The sequence below is a fragment of the Spermophilus citellus genome, assembly GCF_964194105.1.
Source record: "Spermophilus citellus genome assembly, chromosome: 11".
Taxonomy (NCBI): domain Eukaryota; kingdom Metazoa; phylum Chordata; class Mammalia; order Rodentia; family Sciuridae; genus Spermophilus; species Spermophilus citellus.
This window is the reverse complement of record NC_138192.1, coordinates 95,670,586-95,685,069: the sequence shown is the minus strand read 5'-3', so window position 1 is coordinate 95,685,069 and position 14,484 is coordinate 95,670,586. Positions and strand designations below refer to the sequence as shown.

The 14,484-nt window shown below is 33.2% G+C and overlaps 1 long non-coding RNA gene across 1 annotated transcript in view; it reads left to right on the top strand.

The window, feature by feature from the left end:
- The window catches only part of LOC308631112, a 70,612-nt gene that overhangs the window by 1,280 nt on the left and 54,848 nt on the right, over nt 1–14,484 (top strand). The gene's annotated exons all lie outside the window — the stretch shown is intronic.

Genomic DNA, 14,484 nt, shown 5'->3' with positions numbered 1-14,484 from the left:
TTAGTATTTAAAAAAAAAAGAAATTGTAATGGTTTTTGTGAATTAGTTGCTTCATACTCTCACTGGACAGTCTGTAGAAAGAAAATTGACCAATAGTTTACCCATAATAACCTAATGAGTTACCAAGTTTTCCTGTTCATTTTTTTTATTGGTTGTTCAAAACATTACAAAGCTCATGATATATCATCTTTCATACATTTGACTCAAGTGGGTTATGAACTCCCATTTTTACCCCAAATACAAATTGCAGAATCACATCGGTTACACACTCACATTTTTACATAATGGCATATTAGTGACTGTTGTATTCTGCTACCTTTCCTATCCCCTACTATCCCTCCTCCCCTCCCCTCCCATCTTCCCTCTCTACCTCATCTGCTGTTGTTCAATTCTCTCCCTTGTTCCCCCCCCCTTCCCCTCACAACCTCTTATATGTAATTTTGTGTAACATTGAGGGTCTCCTACCATTTCCATATGCTTTCCCTTCTCTCTCCCTTTCTCTCCCCCCACTCGTCTCTGTTTAATGTTAATCTTTTCCTCATGCTCTTCCTCCCTGTTCTGTTCTTAGTTGCTCTCTTTATATCAAAAAATGACAAAATCCTGTTCATTTTTGTTTTAGTTGTTTCATTCCTAATTATTTGATACTAGTAATTTTAAATCCCTCCTTTTATTTTCTTCTGAAATTTAAGTCTCTCATAGTGCTCAAGATAAAAGCTAAATATAGTTCTTAGGAAATCTTAAATTTAGCAAGATACACAGAAAATCATATGGTTTTATCTTGAAATATTCTCATATTTTACTGAATTTTGCTATATAATATTTGAGCTGGGCACAGTAGCTCACAGCTATAGACCCACTTATTTAGGAGGCTGAGGTGGGAGAATCACTTGAGCTCAGGATTTTGAGATCATCCTGGGAAACACAGAAAGATCCCATCTCTGAATGAATAAATGAATAAAAAATGAATGAATGACTATTAAAACTGATAAAATTAGATGGCTATTTATGTTAGTAATCCTAGTAAAGATTCCTCCTCCAAACTTTCCCATAATGTAGTAAAAGACATGGCAACAACAACAGCAGCAACTTAAATGTCCAGGGAAAACAGAATTTCATCAAATTTCCAGGCTGCTCCTCACAAGTTCTTCACCTGCTTATGCCTTTGGTACTCACCTGTGCATCCATTGATTTTGGTGTGTCCTCTCTTCAATTCTGGTCCTATGTCCAGACAGTGTGTTCCTTTGCTCCATATCCTTATCTTATCCAACACAGATTTTGGTATGCTCCCTAATTTTGATGGCAATTAGCTGAATTGAGAAAGTTACTGTAAGATCTCACTTTGCAAGGCTAACCACCATCCTCCTCAAGGAATAAGAATTTCTTCAGGTATTTAGAAATTACTTCTATGTCTTAGGGTCTGTAAACAAGTCAGGATGGCGCCTGGCATTTTGCCAGAGGGAGTGGTTTGTGAAGTAATGCCAGGGAGCCATTAAGTGTGGAGATTCCTTATTGGTTGACTGCTGTATCTAGTTTATGTTAATTAAGATAAGCTGTGTGTAATGTATATATACCCCTCCTGTCCTACAATAAACGGCTCCCACTCCTGCTGTATTAATGTGCACAAGTTGCTCGTCACCCCCCAGTTATTTTGCTGCAGGCGGACTGCGGCATCTATGTACCATCATCTATTAAGTATGCAGTTCTATTCTTGTTACCATTCAGTTTAAAAAGGTAGCAGTCCTCAGTGAGCTAAACTTCTATCAAACACCTCATATAATAAATAAGTAAACATATACCATAAAATCTAAGTCAATATTGTGAAACCTACTGTAGGGAAACATCAAGCAGGGCCTAGTGCAATCAACAACCTAATATGCAGTATTTTATACAATATGGTTGAATAGTCAAGGAAGACCTTCTTCTTGAGGGAGAATTAGAACACAACCTGAAAAATGTCATTAATAAATGTCAGGGGAAGTGTATCTGTCAGGAAGTATTAAATTAGTTGAGACTATAATAATTAAAAAAAACTCCAAATCTCAGGAATTAATACACAAGGCTTTCACTTAAACTTCATTGCTTTGGCTGGTTGGACAAAGATTCACCTTAGCTCTTTCTTTTCCATGGAATGACTCATAGATTCCAGGGTTTTTTTTATTTTGTTTTTCTCCTGGCCTCAAAATGTTGTTTACATCAGAAAGGAGGAAAGAAGGATACAAAATTATTCTACAATGCTTCTGTCCAAGTAACACATATTCACAGTCATTTGGCCAGAATAGTTACATGGCCCCAATCTAACCTCAAGGAATTCTGGGCAGTGCTGGCAGTGGGCACACAGCAGGAATATTCCAGGCACATAGGGCACATAAGGCTATGATTAAAGTACCTTCCTGTGTTCTCTATTAATATTGAAAAAGTTCTATCTATTTATAATTTTCTCCTCCATCTCTTTAGTTTCTACATTATCTAGAAGGCTGCCTGGTAAACTGAGGTGCACAGGTTGGAACAATTACAAATGGCTAATTGCTTTTAGATTTGAGCCATGATGGAAGAAGTATTTAATGCTGCTACCAGATAGGCCACTTGGCATATCAAACAGTTCTACAGAAAACTAGAAGCCCTTTGAATTGATCAAGTCAACAGCAAACAAGAGGAGTTAGTTGTATCTGAAATATATGCAGGAAATGGAGACTGATCATCCTTCCAATATGGCATAGAATGTTGTTGGAAATCTGATGCAAGGATTTTGCAATTATTTTATGCAATGAATCTTCAACTATGTATTCATGTTATTGTTATGTAATGCCTTTTAATTTTGCTATAAGTCTTCGGAGTAAGTGCTTAAAATAGAGTATGTTCAATAATTTTCTGTTTTTAAAAACAGTGGATGATTACTGTCAATAAATTCAAAACATCCAACATCCACAGGGGAGCTATGGTTCCATTATTATGATAAGGAATCAAAAGATACACTATACCACATTAAAAATACACATAAAATCAGGAAACTCAAATTTACTGATGAAACATTATGATTTTCCATTATTATTTACAACTGTGCATCGATATAAATTTTTAACAATCATAGTAGCAGAGGTGATGTTCCATTCATAAATGTAGCATATTTTTTTCATTTAGATTAAATGATGGTTTTAAATTTGGAAGACCCCTTTTAATCCAAGTTTTGTTCTACATATGAACTATTTATCACAAATTGTGAAATAGTAATATTCTCACATCATTAAGAGTCAATGATAGAGGCTTGCATCATATGCATACATGCATGAATGAGGCCCTGAATTTCATCTTCAAGTAAAACAAATTAAAAGATTGCACTTTTAAAGCAGTGTTGTCAAATGATTCATATAGAAAATTAGAAAATTCCAATAATCTTTCTCTTTTTCATAAAATTCACTTAATGAGTCAAAAAAAACATTCCACCAAAATTAATCATTCTATCTCAATTACATGAGATATTATCATAATGTGTAATATTGAAGATAAAAAAAAATTTTTGTTATAACATTACTACACATTTTGAGGGAGCAGATTATTGTGTTAAAAACAGTCTCATTTTTAAACAAAGAAATCTTTGGAACAGAGATATGCCAGGGATTATTTGTGGTTCAGACATAATTAAAGTTGCATCTAAAAAGTGGCAAGAAAACACTAACCGAATTTGAAGCTATAATTGTCAACATGTACAAATATTTTTACATATACATAAAGTAATTAGATTTTTTTGAATTTTTTTTTTAAATTGATGTTCTATATGTATACATTCCCTTTGGCATATGTATGAGAGCTTTACTTTTGAAAAGAAATCTGTCCACCATCAATTAAGTTTAAATACTTAAACATTTGAGAAACCATTTTACAAATCAATTTGTGTTCCAAAAAAAAGACACTGGATTTTCTATAGTATTGCTCAATTTGCTTCATTTGTATTAGTCGAGCTAGAAATTTTTAATAAAACATCCAAGAAGGATAGTACCAAAAACTCTAGCTGCCATCATCACATCCACATTTTCCTGCTTCTTCCTTGGAAGAGAATTGTTCTAGAGTAATATACATCTAGTCACATAAGAACAAATTTATATGTACTGTTTGGTCATATCATTTAAGATTTTCATGCTGTAATATTTTTCTTTCTATTCTCGATGAATTGATTCTTCTTGAAAACCTAATATTATAATTAAAGGGTTAAGATTGAATGCTTTTGGTAAAGTCTTGAATATTTAAAAGAGTTTTATACCTAAGAAGGCTACATACAATTTAATTGCTCTGGTGTAGATAAAGTCTGAACATTTCTATCCTTCTGTTCAAAATTGAAGTGATTGAAGGCATACCTATATTTTTTAGGCTAATACATATTTTTATTGAAATGTTTCTAAATAAATTTCATAGGTAGATAATCATAAAAGGGAATTTTAAAAGTGTGGTTTGAAAAATAATTTATTAATTTCTTATATCAGTATAGTTCTGTTGTTTAACTTAGTTCTCTGCTTTTATATTAATGGTGTTCTTACTTAGTGGGGCTCCATTTTAACCACTTTTTTGTCCTTAGGCCTGTAATATAAAGAGCTGTACTATATTTGTTCCTGTGGAAATGTATGTTTAAAACAAATATAGGTAAATTACTCTAGATTTTCTGCAAGCAACACTTAGAACTAACAAATCAATTCAGACCTAAATACATAAAGTACTCAGATTTAGTAAAACAAAAACTATAAAGATTTTTAATTTGTGCTAATTTAAAATTATTCTTTCCTGTGGAATTTTTGAGTTGTTATACATGTCTGTCAACATGTTAAACTGGCTTTACCAGTAACTTCCTTTTACTTAAATTAGCATTGATTTGGGGTTAAATATATAAATTACAAAAATATTTAGGGATCTGATTCTGTTCACTTTAAAGGCAGTTACAGATAGTAATAGAAGTAACAGAAGGCCCATTGGAATGCATTTGACCTCTTTCATGGGTCTGGAAGATGATTTTGCATGTGTTTCATGGCTGTGACATGGCTCTGGAGTCCGTCACCCTTCCTCCCATTTCCCTGCAATTTTCTTGCATCTCCAGGGCTTAGATTCAAGAAGAAACATCAGTACTTTCTTTTATGACATTCTGCTTGTGGGCAACTGGTGATTATTGTTATGCACCCTTCCTCTTTAAAATTAGAAGCGATTTCTAACCACAATGTAAGTTCTATTCTCTAGTATTAATACTGGAAATCCTACAAATATCTGTAGTTTATGATGAAAATAATTTTTATTGGCTTTTTCAAAGCTTGCTGAAGAGTAGCTCCACAGTGGGGTCCAATTTCTTAAACTTTCACATAGAAATATTATTAAGAATTTACATCCTCAGGCTTGGAATGGGCACTAGGAACATGAAATTTTAAAACCTGTCCTGGGTGATTGTCATTTACTTGGTCCATAGCCCATATTCTAAAATAATTGCTAAGGGCAATCTCAACTCAGTGAGTGAAGCACAGTAGAAGCCAAAGGATATGTGTTAGGAACCTCCCATCCTCCTTCAACCTAACTTCTTAAGAAACTGTATGTCCCTTAGGCAAGGATGAATAGCATTTTTCAGCAGCTACTTTACAAAGGAATTACTTAGACACATTTACTCCTGTAATCTCACATACCATTGACTTTCCATGTTAAACATACTCCCTATAACATTGCACCCCTCAAAAAATAATGTGGTTTTCATAATATTTGTTTTCACAAATTCCAGCTAAATTTTATATTCTACTCCCAGGAATACTGGGACTCATCTTTTTTTTTTTTTTATTGGATGTTCACAACATTACAAAGCTCTTGACAAATCATATTTCCTACATTAGAATCAAGTGGGTTATGAACTCCCATTTTTCCTAGTTTCAAATGTTTTTTTTCTCTCCTAATGTGATATTCCAGTTTAGCTCTAGGATGAATACTTCATTCAAAGTGTGGCAAGGTAGTTAAAATACCAGAGTAATTTCAGAATAGCATCCAGATGTCTGGTGGTCTACCCATTTTATTTAGGGTTTTCTCCTTAACCTCACCAATTTATCTGACTCAGAATCTTTTTTTTTTTTTAATTGTGGAGCTTGTGCTGTCACTTTAAAAACATGACTATGACCACTGGAAAGTGTAAAGATTTTGTAGGGGTTATAAAAATTTGTTTTGTAATAATTACCCAAGATAAAAAAAATCGTAAACTCCATCCAAGATTTTACTTCCTTTATTGTTTGAATATAAGAGAGATCTAAGTTTTGCAAGTTAGGATAAGTAATTTCAAAATAAGGTTCATATTTTGGCAACTTTCTATAAGTAATTTCAGAATAAATTTAACCTAGATGTCACCAATCTGCTATTTATGTGTACTGGCTTTGTTTTGGCATCATCCAATAAAATAGTATTAAATTACCTTTCCTTGAATCATCACAGAAATTAATGGAGCGATATGGAAGAAATATTTTACATCACATACACAAATTTCTATTCTCAAGAGTCCAGTGATCACCATTGTATGTTTCCCTTTTTTTTTTTTTTTCTTTACCAGTTCCTATCAGCTTTTCCAGAATTGATCAGGAGTGTTCTCTTTATCAGGAGTAGTTTTATCCTGTCCATATTCTTGTCCATATTCTCATGACAAACAAATCACTTTGCTTTCTCAAGCTTTGAGCAACAGACCCTGAAGTCTCTTTCTTATACTAGCAGATCTATATTTTTTTTTCCTTTCAAGTCTGTTATCCTTGTGGTCCCAGTAATTCTCATTCTCTTTCCAAGCCTCAGACTTCCAACCAACAATATTCTCTCTCATTTCTTGCCTTTTCTTTATAGTGAACATAGAACTGTAATGAGTTATATGTCAGCTTTTTAAATTCTTCCTTATATAAGCTCCTTTGTTTAGTCTCTGTATGATTTATTTTACAAAGTTTTTCAAATGTTTATTACCTAGATCATTAATTCTTTTCCCATATATTATGTTTAATGCTTGACCTATCAATTGAGCTTTTGTCACTCAATTATTAATATGTATTGATTCTTTAATTCTCAAAAATCTGCTTTTTTAAAAGGGGCTACTTTTGAGAAATTCTAGCTTTTTTTTCATATTTTCAAATTCACATGCGTGCACACACACAGAGTAATTGCTTTATATAGTAGCATTTTGGTCAGTATTGCATAAGATGACATTTACTATGCATTTTATGTGCATAGAAGGTTATACTATCTACATTTATGTAAGTATGTTATTAGACACGGTGACAAAATTTGCCTAATAATTGCAGTTCTCAGAATGCATACTCATCATTAAGTGATGATGACTATATATCTGTATTTATGTACATAGGTATATATATTTTATGCAGATGTATATTGTGTATTCATATACATATTATCTACATTTTATAGTAGTCAACTTTTTATTTATGTACTAGAGTATGATGTATATAAAAGTGATTCATTAATAAGTAGAGGGAAGATAATTCAATGCATCAAAATTGTCACTTTGGGGGCTGGGGATGTGGCTCAAGTGGTAATGTGCTCGCCTGGCATGTGCAGGGCGCTGGGTTCAATCCTCAGCACCACGTAAAAATAAAGATGTGTCCACTGAAAAACTGAAAAATAAATATTTAAAAATTTTCTCTCTCTCTCTTTAAAAAAAGTCACTTTGATGATCATGTGTAATGTGAACTTAAGAAGCTTTCTGTAATTTATAAAAGAAACAAACACATTTATATATCAAATATGTCTGTGCTTTTGTTATCAAATGCAATATTGTCCAAATTGTAAAAGCATTACAATGTTTTTGATAATGAAGTTGGATAATAAAATATTAATATTTCTTCCTGCTTGCTGCTAAAACACATCTTTACAATATGTTCTAATTCAAATGATTTGTAATCATCTTTAATGTTTTATTACATGAGCTGGTGACAGAGTTACAAAATATGTTCCTTTTCTTAACCAGTTTTTCAATTTTCCTAATATATTTTAAACTATAAAATAGTTTTTCAAAGTAATGATATGAGAGTCTCAAATTACTAACATATTAAATGATAGAAAAAAACATTTTTCTCCTTTTAAAGTATGTTAGCCTATGTTTAAGTCTTTACTTGATGTAATCATTTCTCTTTGTAATAAAGGGATAATGATGTCATTTTTATGATACTTACACATTATATTTGCTATTAAATTTAGAGCAAAATGAATTAATTTTTTCTCTACTACATTAAACATATAGGGGAAATAAAGATTTTGTGTGACAAACTTGCTTAGTGTAAAATTATATCTGTTTTATCAATTCTCATAATTTACTCTTAATTTATATCAAAATAAGAGTTTGTTTCAGTCTGCTATTCTGTTGTTATTACCAAAGGACCTGACCAGAATGATTTTTAGTCGAGGAAATTTTATTTGGGGCTCAGGATTTCAGAGGTCTCAGTATACAGATGGCGTACTCCATTGCTCAAGGTGAGGCAGAACATCATGGCAGAAGGGTGTGGAAGAGGGAAGCGGCTCAGGTCATAGCTACAAGGAAGCAGAGAGAGCTCCACTCACCGAGGAAAATTACATACTCCAAATACATATCCCCCAGTGACTCACTTCCTCCAGCTACATCCAGCCAGGCCAGAGTTACCACCCAATTAACACATTGATATTTCTCCATTTATCTATCCATCGTGCTTCAGAATAATCTATCCATATACTTTATCTCACTGAATAACAAACTTTTGATAAGAACTAATAATGTGCTTGATTTTACTCTGAAAATTTGGGGGACATAATAATCTTCCTTCTAACACTCCAAATTTTGAAGATAATAATTTAGTCTTGATATACTTTAATTGCATCTGCAAGTTGATAATTAATCCTAAAATGCTACAATAGTCATCTGAGATATTTTCTAATTTACTTGTTTCATAGATATCATTTCTACCACTTACTATGTATGGTTGGTAGTTTTTCTAAATAATATCAGGCCTTTCTTTTCTCAATTGGATGCCTTTTTCTCTTCCTTTCCTGCTTTAGAAACAAAACGGTTATGGTTTGGATATAAGCTATCCCTAATATCTAACCTGTGAGACAATCCAAGAAATTTTAAAGGTGAAAAGATTGGATTAAGATACCCTTAATCTAATCATTGAAGTAATCCACAGATAGGGATAACCCGGGTGGTAACTCTGGGCTGGTAGGATGTAGCTGGAGGAAGTGAGTCCTCTTGGTGGCATATATTTGGAGTATAAATTTTTCCTTGGTGAGTGGAGCTGTCTGCTTCCTTGTAGCCATGACCTGAGCTGCTTCACATTTTATTTTCGAAAAACACAAATAAAAGAACTGCCCCCATGAAATTTACATCCATGTGGGAAAAGGCACTGAATTTTGTCTCTCTTTAGTATTTTCTTATTGTATTAGCACTTGCAGGATTTGTCATTTAATTTGAGAAACCAAAATTACTTTCTAAATTAACCATGGTGGAGAAGGAGCTGGAGAATGAGAAGAATGGAGAGTTGAACATCCCAAAGATGCCAGTTCATGAAAATGACCTGGTCCTTAGTTCATGTGCTCTCAAAAAGATTATAGATTATTTATGAAAAGACTATATGTCAGTTAATTTTTTATCTTAATTATGCTAGCATGATAAGTATCATTATATCTATGCCAAATAAACAAGTGAATGGATATATCAAGATACATCTGATTTCAGCATTATGCTGACATGTTAAGTGACTACTGTTTACCTTTGTATCTTTAGTTCTCAGTTTCTGTTGATCTTACCGTTATTCAGTGCATTTTACCCACATTATTTTTCTAGAAAAAAAATCATGTTCGTTGATTACATATGCATTTACTGTTTCCTCATTTGACATGCATTGTCCCCAAATCTTCACATTCTGTTTCCTTTTTGGCATACTGGTGTTTGACAACTGGCTTGCTAGAAGTAAAAATTCCTGATTTGCAGTATTTGCTAATTTCCTTGAGAAAACACTTCTCAGAAGGTGATAGAAAACCAATCAAAAAATATTTGAAAAAATGTGCATGATCTCTAGCAATTAGAGAAATGCAAATAAAAACTACTGTAAGATTTCATCCCACTGGTCAGAGTGGCAGCTATTATGAATACAAACAATCATGAGTATTGGAGGGGATGTGAGGAAAAAGGTACACTCATACTCTGCTGGTAGTACTGCAAATCGGTGCAGCCAATATGGAAAGCAGTATGAAGATTTCTTGGAAAATTAGGAATGGAACCACCATTTGACCCAGCTATCCTTCTCCTCAGTCTATACCCAAAGGACTTAAAACAGCATACTATAGGGACACAGCCACATCAATGTTTATAGCAGCACAATTCACAATAGCTAAACTGTGGAACCAACCTAGATGTCCTTCAATAAATGAATGGATTAAAAAATGTGGCATATATACACAATGGAATATTACTCAGCAATACAAGAGAATAAAATCATGGCATTTGCAGGTAAATGGATGGAATTAGAGAAGATAATGCTAAGTGAAGTTAGCCAATCCCCCAAAACCAAATGCCGAATATTTGCTCTGATTTAGGGAGGCTGATTCATAGTGTGTTAGGGAGAGGGAGCATGGGAGGAATAGAGAAACTCTAGATAGGGCAGAGGGGTGGGAAGGGAAGGGCAGTGTCTTGGGGTTAGAAATGATGGTGGAATGTGATGGACATTATTATCCAAAGTATAGTTATGGAGACAGAAATTGGTGTGAATATACTTTGTATACAACCAGAGATATGAAAAAATGTGCTCTATATGTGTAATAAGAATGGTAATGCATTCTTCTGTCACATACAGAGTTTTAAAAATTTGAATAAAATAAACAAATAAAAAGACTCTTATCATCGCCCATTTCAAGCTACCAAGTAATGTCACAGAACTCAAAGCTGGAAAACTATGTAACCAATCATTCCTTTTGAACTAGTGGAAGTCAGTTTGAGCTGGCTCCATCATAACAAATCTTCTTTTTCCATGAAGTATATGTTCATTAATAGACTTTAGGATATGTAGTCTTCAAATTTTTTTCAAATTCTGGTTCCAACATACATTTCCCAAAATATTGGCTTATGGTTTTCTAAACCAGCTAAGTCCATAGCCTCATTTGGTTGTTAATTGTTAAATGTATGTCCCTTCCTCTTCTCTCTAATAAATATCTAATACCCTAAGATAACAATCAAAAGTAATTTGCATTTTAAATTCTGCTGAATTTACACTTTTTCTGTTTACTTGAAAAACTGATTTACCAATGTTTGTGCATTCATTACTCTGTCATTTGTTTTGACTCACACATCTAGGTTGTCATACATCTACCTTGTTGGATTGTAGCTTGATTCGAGTTGTAGTCATATTATGTTTATTTATCTCTTCATTGCCATCAGATAATAGAATGCCTAGCATGCAAGGGATCAATATTATCAACTTTTGGGCTTTAGTATTTTAGTGGATTTCAAATGAAATTAAAAAGTTTCATAAAGAAAATGATACAAATTCAGGCTTCCTTTTAAATAAGAAACCATAAATTTTGTAACCTTTTGATTATTTTGGTGAGTAGCAAATTGTACTACATGGCTCCAAACCAAATTACAGTTAGAGGTGGCAGAAGATTATGAATGAAACCACCATATGACTTAGCTCTGCTGCTCCTTAGTGTTTGCCCACAAGTATTAACATCAGCATACTGTAGAGTGACATGCATTACCCATGTTCATCATATCACAATTCACAATAGACAAGTTGTGGAGCCAGTGTGTGTCCATCACCATATTTATTGATAAAGAAAATGTAAGATCTATCTATCTATCTATCTATCTATCTATCTATCTATCTATCTATCCATCCATCCATCTATGTATTCACACACACACAATGGAAGTTTATTCAGCCATAAAAATGTTGAAATTATGTTCTTTACCAGAAAATTGATGGAACTGGAGAGTATCATGCTAAGTGAAACAAACCAGACTCAGAAAGTTAAGGAGTCTAAGTTTTCTCTCATATGTGGAATTGAGAAAGATAAAAGGGGGAACCCTTTGAGGGGGAATCTAATGAATATAGAAGGGAAACCAAACAAAAGTGGGGTAGAAGAATGGGGTTAGGGAAAGAGAAAAGGAGCAGAGAAGAGGTGCTACTAAGGAATGAAACTGATCACATTATGTGCAAGTATAAGTATGTCACAATGGATTCCAAAGTTATGTATAATTAATATGCACCAATAAAGGAATTTAAAAAAGAGTTCAAGGTGGTAAATCATCAGCAAAACAAAGAAAAACTAAGTGAGAATCATGTACACACTGATTTTGGAGTGCCTCCAACTATTCACCAAGGCACAGACCAAAGAACTTTAAACATTGTTGGTCATAATCACAGAAGTCTTTTTAAGAGTTAGTTATAAAATATGCTTCACAGTTGTCTATAAACCTAGATGTTTATTCTTTGAAAAAATAATACCCACTTATGGAGAGAGTGTGTGGGATTCTGCAAAGTCAAAATTAATAATCAAGCACTGTTTTTCGCTTAACGTTTGCAGATAGGGCAGCATGTATTATACAGGAGGATTGTTTATCTTTTATATCAGTGAGCCAAATATCATACCATCCAAATGAGCTATATCATTATTTCTTAAGAGAAAAAAAATCATATCTATAGTGACCTTGGGAACTAACAACCAATGTGAAAAGACCATCAAAAGAAACTCACCAATCTACTTAATGTGATCTTTCTGAGAGATAAAAACAATAAATTTGATTAAGCAATATTAGCGTATAGTAAAACAATGATACATTGTTATCCCTGTGATTGGAGATTCACACATACACACAAAAAACTAGCATATAAATAGTTTCATAATTTATAACTGCTTAGAAGAACCATGCTCTTTTTCTTATTTTCTCTGAATTTGAGAGCATTTTTTTGTTGTTATATAACAAATCACCACAAATTTAGTACCTTAAAACATTACATATAAGTTTCTTTACAAATAATTACAATAAAGGTAAGATAATTCTTTGTCTTTACATTTCCCCCACACCTTATTGTGGTAAAACCACCTAATATGAGATTTACCTTCTTAACGGATTCTTAAAGTATACAATATAGTATTGATATCTAAACGCACCATGTTGGATCACAGATATCTTGAACTTATTCATCTTCCATAAGGGAAATTTTGTAACCAGTGTTTAGCAACTCCCCATTTTCTCCATCCCCCACCTCCTGACAATCATTGTTCTTTTCTTTCCTTCTGTGAATGTGACTCTTTTTAAGTCAATCTTCTACTGAGCCCTCACAAAATGAAGTCAAGGGTCAGATTGTGTTTTTCTTTGAAGAAGGTCCTAGAAAAGAACACACTTTCAAGTTCATTCCATACATATAATTCATTTCCTTGTAGTTGTAAAACAAGGAGCCCACTTTCTCACCAGTTGCTTGCTAAAGCCAACCACCAGTTTCTAGAATCCTGCTGTAGTTATTTTCCTGCTACAAGGCTCTCTCTTTAGGCAGCTTATGGATGACAATTTGCATTCTCAAGGCCAGCAGAGAGCATCTATAATGTGTTCTTTGCATACAGGGAAACCTAACACCATTATTTTTGCCACATAGTGTAACCAAAGCAAGACAGTGTAAAGCCATTTATTTGCCATACTCTATTAGCTAGAATCATCTGCACAGAAAAACATGGAATTATACAAGGGTGTCACTCACTGCAGGTCACTTTGTGGTATTTATACATTACCCTCAAAGTGTTACATTACCCTATTTCCCCTAATATTGGAGAGAAGTAGCACAGAATGTTGGGAGAATGAAAACAGATTTTCTCTCATAAATACATTTTTCATAGTGCATTAAGTATAAATTACTTCAATCTCCTCAGTTTACCAAAAATCCTACAGTCTATTTATGTAGAGTTTACATTGTATTGGTGATAGGGATCACACAGAGGCTGTTGCACATGCACTCTACCCCTGAGCATCATCCCCTAATACTGTCAAAATTTAAAGAAGACATTTTATTCTATAGGGAAGAATGACCTTGGACCCTCTCTGAAATTTTACTTTACATTTTACTGGAAAAATAAAAGCGAAATTTTGTCTACTAAATTATTAGGAAAATGGCAATCTGCATTTAATTTTTTTTTTCTATACTTAAAACGATTTCTATTTGATCACAAAATCAGGTCATCAATAATCCTCAAAGTATTGTGTTTGTCAATGAAAAAAACCCATCAGAAGTTTGTGACTTATGCAGGTTTGGGGATATTGTCTGAATGATATGATTTCCTACATATTTTCAATTTATCATTGGCTTCACTTTAATTCATCTTACCAGATTACTTTCAATAAAACAATGGGGCAGCATATTCATCTGCTTTGACATTTTTAATTTTTATTTTATTTTATTTTCGCTCTTCTGGCTTTTCACTGCTGCTTTGTTTTCCCTATGCACTTTCATTCTTATTGTCCCAGTG